The sequence below is a fragment of the Nilaparvata lugens genome, chromosome 3, assembly GCF_014356525.2.
Source record: "Nilaparvata lugens isolate BPH chromosome 3, ASM1435652v1, whole genome shotgun sequence".
Taxonomy (NCBI): domain Eukaryota; kingdom Metazoa; phylum Arthropoda; class Insecta; order Hemiptera; family Delphacidae; genus Nilaparvata; species Nilaparvata lugens.
Window position 1 is genome coordinate 98,475,601 of NC_052506.1, and position 13,389 is coordinate 98,488,989.

The following is a 13,389-nucleotide window of genomic DNA, read 5'->3' on the forward strand; positions in this document are numbered from 1 at the left end:
TACTACCATAGAGGATAGAACAGAAAATATTGTTATTTCCTACTACGGTACGGTACTCATCAAGCTAAATTTCAACCAATAAAATACAGTACAACCCACAATCACGTACATAGAAAAATGCGACTCCAATTAGAACGTATATTTTATTCTATATTCGATATATGGCCATACATAAATTTCCGATTTTCATTGGGCCATAGTGACGAATATGTTGGTCTTGATCGAAATTAGCCTTGTTAATTAAAGCTACTGGATGTTACTTTAGTTTACAACCAAAATTAAAGCATTCTCAGCCTCTATAGCTGGATAAATTAATCGTTGAATAAAATATTAAGGAAATATAGAAAGTAAAATAATTAAGAGAAATAAGGAATGCTTTAAGCTCCGTTCACACCAAAGTTAATAACTTAATCCTTACCGGTATAGATTCTATTAGATTGAAACGGAACTTAACAAAACTTGACTTCACTTATAATGTTCATCATGTGTATGATAAGTTATGTTCAATCTAATAGAATCTATAAGGAAGTTAATAACTTTGGTGTAAACGCATTTTTAAGTTACTTCTGACACAGTGTTTGATGAGATGTAGAAATATCGATTACCTATCATAATGAAAACACAAAGGTGCTGTAGTCAACATCATAATGTTGATAGTTGACAATTTTTATGTGTTACCGATTTGCCTATGCTTACCGTAGTTGACCAAATAGAGTTAGGGCCAAGCCTAACGAAGCGTTTGAAACAAGTCGGCAAGGCAGAAATATCTCCGATTGGCTGATTATCAGGCCAATTCCCGAACGCAAACCCTATCTGCCAATCGGACAGCTTCCTGTCTGTCGTGCCGACTGAAAATATTACTCATGTGGCTTGGCCCTTAGTTGTGTTTATTAAGCATAGGATTACTGTACCATATTGTTCGGGTCAAAAACAGGCACTGGTCAACGTCGGGGAAGGGGGGTGTATTCCATACGCCCAGACCTCATTTTTTGTTGAGATGATTTTAGAAGATGAAAGAGATTAAAGTTGATTCTTTTTATTGGAGATGATAAATTTATTATATCTCCTGTGAAGTTGATCAAAAACGACGTATTAGATTGAAAAGAGCAATTAACCATATTATTTGAAACCAAAAATGGTTTGGAATCAGTCGAGCGGTCCTTTTCATTAATTAACGTAGATACCGTACTTACAGAAACTGTCATGTAATCATTTTTTGTGGAATTACCTATAAATTTTTTTTCCTGCTCGCCTGAGGACTTGAAAACCCATTTATAATTCAGGAATATAAATTATGGGAATTTTTGAATTTTAGGCTACACCATTACTACATTATTTGCACATTTGAAATTTCATTGGATAAAAAGTTAGCGCGAAGTAGCGCTATTGGGTGGATTGGAATGAGCGGGAAGTTTTAAACTAGCGTAGCCTATTCTATTTTTCATAGCGACGACAGTTCAATCACTCAGAAACTTTATTCTGCAGAATTCGATCACATATTATGATATCCGGCTCTTGATTTTCTCTGAAATAATATTATAAACAATATTTTGTATTAATAAAAAGTGAAGTACCGTATTGTTATGAAATGATAGCCTAATGCACATGACTTTGCTGATATTTCAGCAAAGATTGTCATTATAGAAAAATAGATTTCAAGATACCACTACAGTAACTTATAGTTGAATGCTGATTATAAACAATTAAATTTTGTGTTTGATTTCACCATTCAACTAAGTTACTGTAATGGTATCTTAAAATCTATTTTTCTATACGGTAATGACAATCTTTGCTGAAATATCAGCAAAGTCATGTGCATTAGGCTATCATTTCATAACAATACGGTAGGCTACCTACTTCACATTATATTAATTCAAAATATATTGTTTTCTAGGTAGAAATTTGATGTAAGCTTACTTTCAACATGAATCTTCCAATATTTGTATAATTTGAATTCAATGTAAACTAAACTTCATTTCTATTTTTTTTTATTCCATTTCCAATATAAGTCACCGGTTCCATGGAACTTTGGAAATTTAAAATTCTTAGTTTATATTTTTTTATAGAGTTGGACTAAATTTTAGCAATGTGAAATCAAACCTTATTTATTTGAAAACATTTAATCTATTAAAATTTGAGAGAGACAGTTTTGGGTTCAGTCTATTATATATCATGGTATTATATAATTTGCTGTCATTTTTTTTAGATAAATCAATTTATTTACAAAACAAAATGAATATTACAAAAAAGAACCTAATGTACTCAAATGCACCAGTATCAAGTACGGTAATAAAAAGTACTGGTACACCAAGCTTATAATCTTTTTTGAAAGACTATAATGGTCTGCATAATATGAATGCCTGTGCTAAAAAAATAATACAATACTGTAGGACTATTATAAGAAAATAATTGTTTGAGAATACCAGGTCCTAAAAAACCACATCAATACCATTTTGTGTGATATATCGAACATTTAAAAAATCGTTTTCTAAGAAGCCTGAAATCGATTTTCGACACAAGCTTTCTTCTGCTCAATTATTGGCAGAATTGATTCCTGCGCAAATCTACTCTTAATAAAATAAATTGATTCTTCAACAAAATATCCGTGTTGTCGAATTGTGTAAAATCTTTCATGAAAGCCCATATGACTTGATATATCTTCTAATTTCACATCACCAGTGCAGTTTTCTAAATCAATTATATTCAGTCCTAAGGACTTGCGCAAGAATATTGAAATATTTTGCACAAATTGGCAATGAAGATATTTAGTCAAGTCTCAACTTGTTTTATTCAGAGTATGGTACACATGATGTAAATTTCATGCCCAGATATCATAATAATCCTATAGGCCTACAGCAACTTCTGTTCATATGTTTGGATGTTTATATGTTTGTATTTCACCGGATCTCGAAAACGGCTCTAACGATTCTCACGAAATTCAGAAGATAGTAGGTTTATAATATAAAGATTCGATTGCACTAGGTCTCATCCCTGGGAAAACTCGCTGAAGGACATTAAAAGGATAATTATTATTCATCCTTGGAAAATAGCTGATAATAGTTATTTCGTCGTCTGTTGGTGATGGAAGTTAGTGAGTGAGCGAGTTCATGTGTGTGGGACTGTGTCAAAACTATGACTCAGCTGTTGAACTTTTGTAATCATTCAATCAGGTACTTAGTGCCGGTTGAAAAAAAGCCGGGCTATTAGTAGATCCATCTTTTTGAAATGGTCTTCTCTGATTTGGTTCACGTGAAGTTAATCAGGATTGAAATTTAACCGGCTTTTGTGCAACTAGGCCTCTGTGAGGGAAATTTTTGCATTCCTCTGGGAATTAATCTCAATTTACTGTGATTAGATAGAACATTTCTGTATGAATGTTATTTTAATTTCTTCTTTCGTAATAAATTGTTATGCTTTTGTACTCCAGAGCGAAGCTCGGTCCCCGATATTTATAGTACACTACTGATAACCAAACTTGTTTGCAACCTTTTGTATTTCATCTTGCCATGTGTTAAGGCAAACGCACGGAGCAGCAGACAGTCATAGAAAAAAGCAAACGCCTGTGTGCAGACTCAAGGCCGGGACATATATAACCGCACCGAGGTAAAGCCGAGCTAAGCCCACGACACGGTAATGGCGGTGGGAGAGCACACATATCCGGGCGACAGCAGTGTCTCAGTTATGTAGTGCTACTGCGGTCTGATTTCTGAATGTGTTAAACTAATGTTGATAATATAACACTATTAAAATCTTGTTACATCCAAATTGAATTTATAATTCAAATTTTAAACTAATTACCTGTAGACACAGAAAATGAGAATCATAGTGCTGGTATAAATATTTCAGTGCCTAACAATACATGTATCGGAAATATATATCCAGCAATAAAATTGTTATCTTTTGCCTTCTGCATCTACATGTAATTTGTTTTAAATTTAAAATTCAAGACACAATCACGGGTTCCTTATTTTACACTTTTTGTTGTTTATTTAATTATTTATTATATTATGTCTGTTATACCTTTGGCTTAACTTATTTGGTTCTACTTTTACTTCAACTTATTTTTCCGTTCAACCATATTTCTCATCACTTTGATCGTACAAAACTGAAAAATTCTGTATCTCTTCAATAAGTTTTTCACTCTCTATGTTAAGGCTGTTCTGTACACCTTTTTATTTTTATTTAAATTGGATAATCTTTTTCAATATAATTGTTAAGATCATTATAAGAGTGAGAAAAAGTGGCAACTGAAATTTTTGAGTGGTCTAATGAGCGAGTTATGGGTTGTTGAAGTGCTAAACTCCGTTTTCTCTCCAGATCATAAACGGTTTCGAATTTTCCATATTTTTTATACATTTAGTATATCATTGGCTTTGTTCTAATATGCGTTTTTTCGCGATTAATGCCAAAATAAACAAGTTATCGAATTTGCAAAAAATGTTACTTTTTTATTTATGAACGAAATGAGGAATAAAATGTTTTAGTTTGGAAAGGATAATTTTTTGAATTCTCAAGAGAAGTTCTAATAATATAGTCGAAACCGTTTATGATCTGGAAAGAAAACGGAGTTAGCACTTCGACAACCCATAACTCGCTTATTAGACCACTTAAAAATTTCAGTTGCCACTTTTTCTCATTCTTATAATGATCTTAACAATTATATTGAAAAAGATTATCCAATTTGAATAATAAAAAGTGTACCGAAGAGCCTTAAACGAGGCCGCACCTTCACCGTCGAAAAGTAATCTGAACTAGTCGGTGACGGCGCGGGTGCGGTAGTATGTGTCCCTACACGTTTGAAATCCTTTGTTTTCTTACTCGCCGTAGTACATCTGACACTCGGCCGTACGTCGGCGCGGGCTCGGTGCGGTTATGTGTGTCTCGGCCAATATTCAGACAGACAGATGTCTGAGGAGCGATTTTTCCGCAGTCTGTCTGCTGCTGTGTGCGTTCGCCTTTATCGATGTAGCATCAAGTAAATACATTTTTGCTTGAACAAAAAAACAACTATGCTTATTATTCAATAATGCAATGAGCAAATCAGTTTTAATTAAAAAGAACTGCTATTGATAAATAACTAGTGACCCCGTTTTTTATTGACGAAGTGAAACATTCCTAAATGATTCAAAATAGCTGAAACTCAACACTATTTTCTTTTTATTTTCTAGTTTTTTGAAATTTAATTAAAACGTGGACTGTAACTACGCCCCGTTCCGGAAAGCCATCTCCAGCTGTTTAAAGTCTATAACTTAGCTAAATGCCGAGCTCGGAAACCGGCCCTTAATCATCACACATTTGGTGTCAACGCATGCAGACGCATGTCTGTGCTGTCATAGCTTCCAAATAGTTTCAACTTATGTTATGAATGAATGAATGGAGAAACTGTTGTAATTGCATGCAATGAATTCTTCAGCTGACTAAATGATAAATCAAAACTACTTTTTCGCCACACTGCACAGAAAGGAGCTGTTTTCCAGTCCCTACGTAGATCTGAAAGACCTTGTTTGCAGACGACTCTCGTCTGACGTCAGAAAAGGGTTTCTTTTCCGGTCTAGGCCAGAAAGTGGTCTCTTTCCAGCCGGTCATGGAAGTCCGTAGTTGATAAGTCATCCGCTAGATCAGGCGAGTGTCCACTTTCTTCATCATCTGAAGTCGCCATGATTTCAGTTCGAGTTTCAAATCAAACTAATTCAGCATTCGCTTCGCAACCAGTTTTATTCAATTATTTATTGTTGATTAGCGCATTCCAAATTTTCAAAAATGCTTGAAGATGACGACGCCCGTGATATTCCAAGTGAAATTTTAAAATAATCTGAAATCCGGACTGAAAATCTTCTACCACTAAAATCAAGAGATAGGTACGATAACAAGTATTCTTTATTTATTTTGTCAGCAATACCTGTAGTGTGGCGAAAAATATCGTTCGCACCACGGGCAAAAATGTTTTTCCGGCTCTCAATCTTTTCTAGTCCTCGGCCTACGGCCTCGGACTTGAAAATCGATTTCGAGCCGGAAAAATATCATTTTCTGCTCTAGGTGCGAAATATACTATTTCTCTTATGCACTTTTAATGTCATTTGTTACATCCTGAAAAAGGACGATGGAGTAAGTAAATTTTGTTGTTCCACAAACTTGACCTGTAAAAAGGTTTGAAGAATACGTGTTTAAAATTTGAAACTGATTGATCAATTCTTTCTAAAGTTATTGCAGAGCATACAAACAGACGGACGACTTTGGCCCTCAGTAAGTCAAAAGTGAGAACTCGCTAACGCTCGTTCAATAAAAACCAACAATAATAATTTAACATTATATTTATTTTTAATGTATTATTATCAATTATACATGAGCAAAAAACATTACGGTACATCAACATTAATACCAGTAGGCCTATCACATAAATTTATACAAAACATGGATATTAATGAGTCATACATAGTCGATAAGAACTTCTATTGCTTATTAAGGATATTGGGGTGGCTTATTGGAGTAAGTCATAACGCGCTTGAAGACAGAGGTGACGAACGATGCAGCCTGTGGTGCTTTGATCAATCGAGAAACTGTAACAGAAAAAAAAAAGTGGAAACAACAGAAAGATAATTATGTAAGAAAGAAATAATCTATGTATATATACAGGGTGATTCACAATATTTCAATACGTGATAGTGGAGGTAAAAATAAGAAAAAAAGTTCATATAAACATATATCCATAAATGCTTCATTAGCGAGCTATACAGAGTGAAAGATTTCGCCCGGAATTCAGTTCCTCTGGTCAAATACACCAATGCTGAATTGTTTGGGGACTAGTTTTTGAAAAACTTATGCTGGAAATATATGGAAAAATATTTAAAAAATTGAATAAAACTAGTCTAGAAGCTTTTGTGTGAGTAGTTTTTGAGAAAAAAGTTGAAATATGCAAAAAATCTAAGTAGAAAAACACAGACTTCTACGTTTGATGCCCAATAACTTTTTTTAATGATCAGTAAACAATTAATTTTTCGCAATGAAAATTGTAGAGAATTTAATTCTGGAAATAATTATGTAAGCTGTGTGAACTAAATTCAAATAAAAGTTGAATAAAATGTATTCTTATGTAGTACATTACACCACAAAAATTTGCTGTTTTATGAGGAGAGAACTAATAACTCATAGGTTGTAGCTGATTGCAAATAAAACGTGGATTTTAATAACAGCTGTTCCAAAACAGCTGATTTATTATGTTTTAAATAAGAAGATATTTAAAAGAAATTATCAGCTGAAAATTATTTTCAGAAATATTTTAGCTCACTGTTGAACAAAAAAAACAAACTGTAAGTTAGGCCTACTGTAACCGCGCTGTGTTTTTTGTTTAATCTATTAACCAGTTATTTGTAACCATTCCACTTTGCTTTGTGTTAAGTGTTAACTTTTTAAAAAATGGCAGGTAATCTTAGACATTATTCATACTCCGAATTAGCTGACATGCATTTAATGTATGGAATGGGACACTACTGTAATAGTACTGAAGCAAGACTTTTGTATCAAGAGAACTTTCCTAACCTAGTATGTCTAAGTTCAAGGTTTTTTCCACTATTCATCAACGTCTGTCTGAAACAGATTCTTTGATATCCAAAGAGCACATTTATGCAGGCAGACCCCAATCTACTATGACTGTTGAGTTAGAAAAACAAGTTCTTAATGAAATTTATGAACATCCAGAGAAGAGCACAAGAGAATTGTCAGTGCAGTTTAATGTCAATCAATCTATTATTTGGAGGATACTAAAATAGCAACAATTACATCCATACCACCTCCAGAAAGTTCATACTCTATTGCCACGAGACTGTATTCCCCGTGCTGGTATTTGCCGATGGTTTTTAGTAAAACTTGTTTACCCAAACTTTTTAACAACCGTTTTATTTACCGACGAGGCACACTTTACAAGAACAGCTATCGTTAACGTCCACAACCAACATATTTGGGCAGCTGAGAATCCTCATGCCATCAATCCTAATCTTCCACAACATCAGTTTTCAGTAAACATTTGGGCAGAAATCATAGGAGATCATCTACTTCTGTTCGAGCTTCCTTCCAGGCTTAATGGCATAATCTACTAGTCTTTTGATATAAGATTTATGTCATTTAGATATGTTACTTTCATATAGAAAAAACTTTTCACAAAAAACCGAATATTTTATTTGCAATCAGCTACAACCTATGAGTTATTAGTTCTCTCCTCATAAAACAGCAAATTTTTGTGGTGTAATGTACTACATAAGAATACATTTTATTCAACTTTTATTTGAATTTAGTCCACACAGCTTACATAATTCTTTTCAGAATTAAATTCTCTACAATTTTTATTGCAAAAAATTATTTGTTTACTGGTCATTAAAGAAAGTTATTGGGCATCAAACGTAGAAGTCTGTGTTTTTCTACTTGGATTTTTTGCATATTTCAACTTTTTTATCAAAAACTACTCACACCACAGCTTCCAGACTAGTTTTATTCAATTTTTCAGATATTTTTCCATATATTTCCAGCATAAGTTTTTCAAAAACTAGTCCCCAAACAATTCAGCATCGGTGTATTTCACCAGAGGAACTGAATTCCGGGCGAAATCTTTCACCCTGTATAGCTCGCTAATGAAGCATTTATGGATATATGTTTATATGAACTTTTTTTCTTATTTTTACCTCCACTATCACGTATTAAAATATTTTACCATAATTATGAATCACCCTGTATATAAAAAATGACTATGTGTTAATTTGTTACTTTGTTTGTTCCCTATAGACTTAAAAACTACTTGACAGAACGGCATGAAACTTTAGGAATATGTTGTGTGAATATTGGGGATGGTTTCTGAATAGAAATTTTGATAGGGGTACTAATAACAATTATTTATTAATCCATTCTACAGACCTATGTTTCCAAAATTGTCGGCCCAGCGGCTACCGATGAACGGGAAGATGATCATGATTGAATATAATGTTGTGATAATATGATTTAGCATCTTAAGTTAACAGCTGTAATAGACTTATAAATTGTATACTGGTATTAATACGGTAGTTTGGAGTTGAAGTTTAGTTGATTGGTACCAGCTGAAGATAATGGTTCGTTAGAAGACCTATACAAATAATTATAACTCCCCTATCATTGAGAAACTGGAAAATGTTGGAAAAAATGATTCACCTCATGGAAGAGAGTTGTTCATATTGCATTCATTAATTACTGAAGAATGACAGAATAATTTACAATTTTTTGAATTTAGCTCAGCTTATATTCATCCTAAAATGGAAGATGGAAATAATATGGAATTCTGTGTGATTCATCGTATATCGTGTATTTCCTGGACCATCTACTGACAATCAACAACTATGAACGCATTAAATTCATCTTTGGAATACTGATTTACCCATCTATTTTATTTAATCCAACACTTTAATGATAGATATTACTACTAATTGATTGAGAGGGAATATGTTTTCGGAATAATAAATGCTGCATGACTAAGCACATAGGAAGTCCGTATTGAGATATAAATGAAAATATTGATTGTCAGATGAATTTAATGATTCAAAAAATAAAGTTAAGTGTGACATGCTCTGATACCAATTACCTAGTGGAATATTTAACGCTCAACTATAACAATAATCTTACTGAATTAATTTTTCATGATGAGCTGTAAGAATTGAAATAGGCTTATAGGATGCAAGATTAGTATATTAGTATTAAAAATATAAATATGTGTTAGCTTGCTTGCATGATAATCTGTTGGCTAATTTAAGTTTTTTTTTGTTTTGCTGTTTACTTGCTTTATTCATTAAAATATGACTAATTCAGAACGAAATAGTCTGACTGCAGACTTTAGTGTAATGGATGGTTTAATGTGGGTTGACGAATTCAAATTTCGAAAAAGCTACGTATCCCAGAAGGGACAAATCTCATATAGATGTACAAATTTAATAAGTTGTGTTCAATGACCATTATGACGGATGCTAGTGGACGAATTGTTTCCAGGAGTAGCGGTAAACACTCTCACCAGCCTCCCAAAGAAAAAAATAGTAGGACTCCTGTTTTATTTATTTTTCATTTTATTTAAGGTTTAATGGCCTGTATCCGATTATACGGTAATGAATTTATACAGTGAAATATTTATTGGTAATTATCAGATACATAAAAATTTAGTTTATTCAATTTCCTGGATGGTTAAAAAATATATTAATATTATGAGTAAGAGTAATTCAAACCTACAATTTATAAAGAGATAATTTACGATTCAATACAGTTTAATACAGCTAAGTTGGTTGATTATGGTTACTGATGAATGAATTCGCAACTAATAAGTTCAAGTAGAGAGACAAGTACTAAATACTTTAGTAGACTTTAAGAGGTACAATACCGATTTTATTACTGATGTTATTAATTATGAGTTATTATTAGAAAGATTATTACGTATTAATTGAAAGAATAAATTAATAAAGTAAGTTATTAGGTTATGGACAAGATCTACGATGAAAAAAGATTTCTAAAGGCATAAACAAGAAACGGTTTATCTTATCTGCGCTCCTCGAAACACGACCGTCCGCTACCACTGCTCCGACTCGACTCCTGTCGGTGATAGTACTGTTGTAGTTTAAAGAAAGAAACCTGTGCCTTTGTTATTCTGAGTAGAACCGGGCGCAGTTAATTGATACAAATAATTGAAAATTATAGTATGATCAAGTGTTTACTTACATGATTAAAGCTATAATGGCTGTCACAAATATCAGCTTGATGTGAACAGCTCAGATTTGTGAGCTAAGTGGCCGTTCTCCAGGTTTTCACTAAATCTCTCCTAAGTTCTTATCACGGGATATCAGTAGGTGCATTACCTCTCCAAAGATAGCTGCGCTTGTTCGTAATCATCTGAAACCATTTCTTCAATTATTTTGTGGATTCAATCTGTAATAATAAAAGTATGATTAATATTATAATCCCAGCATTCAATATTTAAAAAATATATATTATTATCCTATTATTTGCTGCCAGCAGTAGGAACATGCTCAAATGCAAATGATAGGCTGTCAATGTATGATTTTCTTCACATTTCACGATTCAAGTTTACATTTTTGAGCTAGAAAAACATCAATTTCTCTATATATCTCTTTTAGAATGCTCTTAAAAACACATTAAATATCAATATTAAACTTTCGAAAATAAAATATTAAATTATTTTGATGTTGCATACAAAATATTTTATGAGTTGATAAGCATAATAGCTAGACATGTTAAAATTGTTATAGTTAATCTATCAAAGATAAAATTATGGTAGTTTTAGTATTATCTAAGTGAAAATTAATACAAAATTATAATAAATAAACGTAGGCTCAAGTAGACGAAGTACACCTAATATGAATGTGATGTTTTTGAACCTGCTTTGTGCTTGGACAATAAGTTAGTTTATGCTAGTCGGTATTCATAAATATATTCAGTGGAGTCACTTGAGCAAGACGTCAAAAGTTTAGTGGGAGTGGCAGGTGCATGTTTGATAAGAATGATAACTTAAGGTTGTGCATCACGCTTTTCAAAACTTTTTATGGTAACATTTTTCAAAGAAGGCTATTCCGATTTGGATACCATCGGTCTCACTAAATGAAGCACATCACAAGGGAAAACTCAATTCATAATTTTTACTTTTTGCGATATATAGTTTAAATCTTGGGTGAGATCCGATCCATTGCTGAATTGGGAGTAAATAAATTCATGAAACTTTGAGGATTCATTATTCAAGATAGTTGCTCATTGTAGACCACTATTTCAACCTTTGTGGCCTCATTTTGACTCTGCCTGCAATGTTTATCCTGGAATCAGCCTTAATGGTGGAATGGGAACCACAAATGTTCACAATAAATGAAGAAACTCATCACTATAAAAAGATCTACAAGCAAAATTGATCCCTGTAGTGGAAGTGACTTCAACCTTGGCCAGGAATGGGCCTGAATTATTGAGCAAAAGAATATTGAACAAGGTTGCAGCTACTGTACGAAGCATAGAAAGAGGACAAGTTGAAGAAGACCCTGAAAAGTTAGGGTAGACAGACCCACATCATGACCACCACTCTGTCGACGAGGCTTATTCTGCACAGTGAGGCTTAGACGCTTCACACGCATTCGGTTCGGTTCGTTACCGAAAACGAATAAGGCTTTCATACATGTCAGGTTTTAATTCGTACGGTTCTAATTAGGTATTTTCTTCTCAAAAACAGCTGTGTTTGGATTTTCACAGGTCATGCTGGTATATTTAAATATAACAGCTGGTGTTAAATTGTAAGATGTTATTTCTTGAACAACAAAAATTTAGGGCCGATTTCCGAGCTCGGGATTTAGCCAAGTTCTAGACTTTGACTGGCTTTAAACTCTGGAGTCAGATTCAAAATCAGATGTAGTCAATTGGTTTTCCGAGTCAGAGCGTTAACGTAGTCGAGGACTCAAATAGACCCTGGAGTTTAGACATCACGTTAGACCCTGGAGTTTATAATTTCGCTTTCTGAGTGAAGGGCTTATAAGTCCAGGACTTGAATTAGATTCTCGCCTCTTTCCAAGTCAAGGATTTATCAAAAATCGTCCAGGACTTAAAACAGCGTGATTTTAAACCCTCGACTGGGGTAGGGTATAAATTCAAGTTCTAGACTTAGGGCCGGTTTCCGAGCTCGGGATCTATAAGTTCTGGACTTACAGAGTCTAGGACTAAAATAAGCTCTCGGGTCTAAATTGACTTTCTGAGTCACGATTTTATCTTCTAAACTCCGGAGTCTATCAAGTTCTCGACTTATTTGAGTCCAGGACTTTAACGCAGTAAACATGAGGGAAATTCACAATATTTTGCTGTTGTATTGTTGGCATTATAGCAAAACGGAAACAGCTGATTGCAGCGGGACAATTCAAATGAGCATGCTCTCCAAACTATTTTGTGAAAATACGTTTCGATTTCTTTGTAGGCCTATTCAAAGCAAAACCTTTGAAAGGTGAATGAATAAACATTTCATTTTACGTTATGCTATTATTGATCATTGATCCTAACCAGTGATTATGAATGAAAATTTAATTAGGCTACTGAGTTTGAAAACGTATTTGTTTTGAAAAAAAACTGTATTCCATGACAATTATTTGGCTTTTTATCTTCTCCAAAACAATAACTGAATTGTGTTTGCTCAGTTAAGTCTAGAACTTGAATTTAAACCCTACCCCAGTCGAGGGTTTAAAATCACGCTGTTTCAAGTCCTGGACTTAAAAGCCCTTCACTCAGAAAGCGAAATTACAAACTCCAGGGTCTAACGTGATCTCTAAACTACACAGTCTATTTAAGTCCTCGAATACGTCAACGCTCTGACTCGGAAAGCCAATTTTCTGACTCCAGAGTTTAAAGCCA

At 33.5% G+C, this 13,389-nt stretch overlaps 1 long non-coding RNA gene across 1 annotated transcript; it reads right to left on the reverse strand.

Moving 5' to 3' along the window:
• Positions 1-6,293: 6,293 nt before the first annotated feature.
• On the reverse strand, positions 6,294-11,876 carry LOC120350685. Its single transcript, XR_005570989.1, has 2 exons — positions 10,717-11,876; positions 6,294-6,557 (listed from the first exon to the last, which is right to left on the reverse strand). It is a non-coding gene; the product is annotated as an uncharacterized LOC120350685 (long non-coding RNA).
• Positions 11,877-13,389: the final 1,513 nt, after the last annotated feature.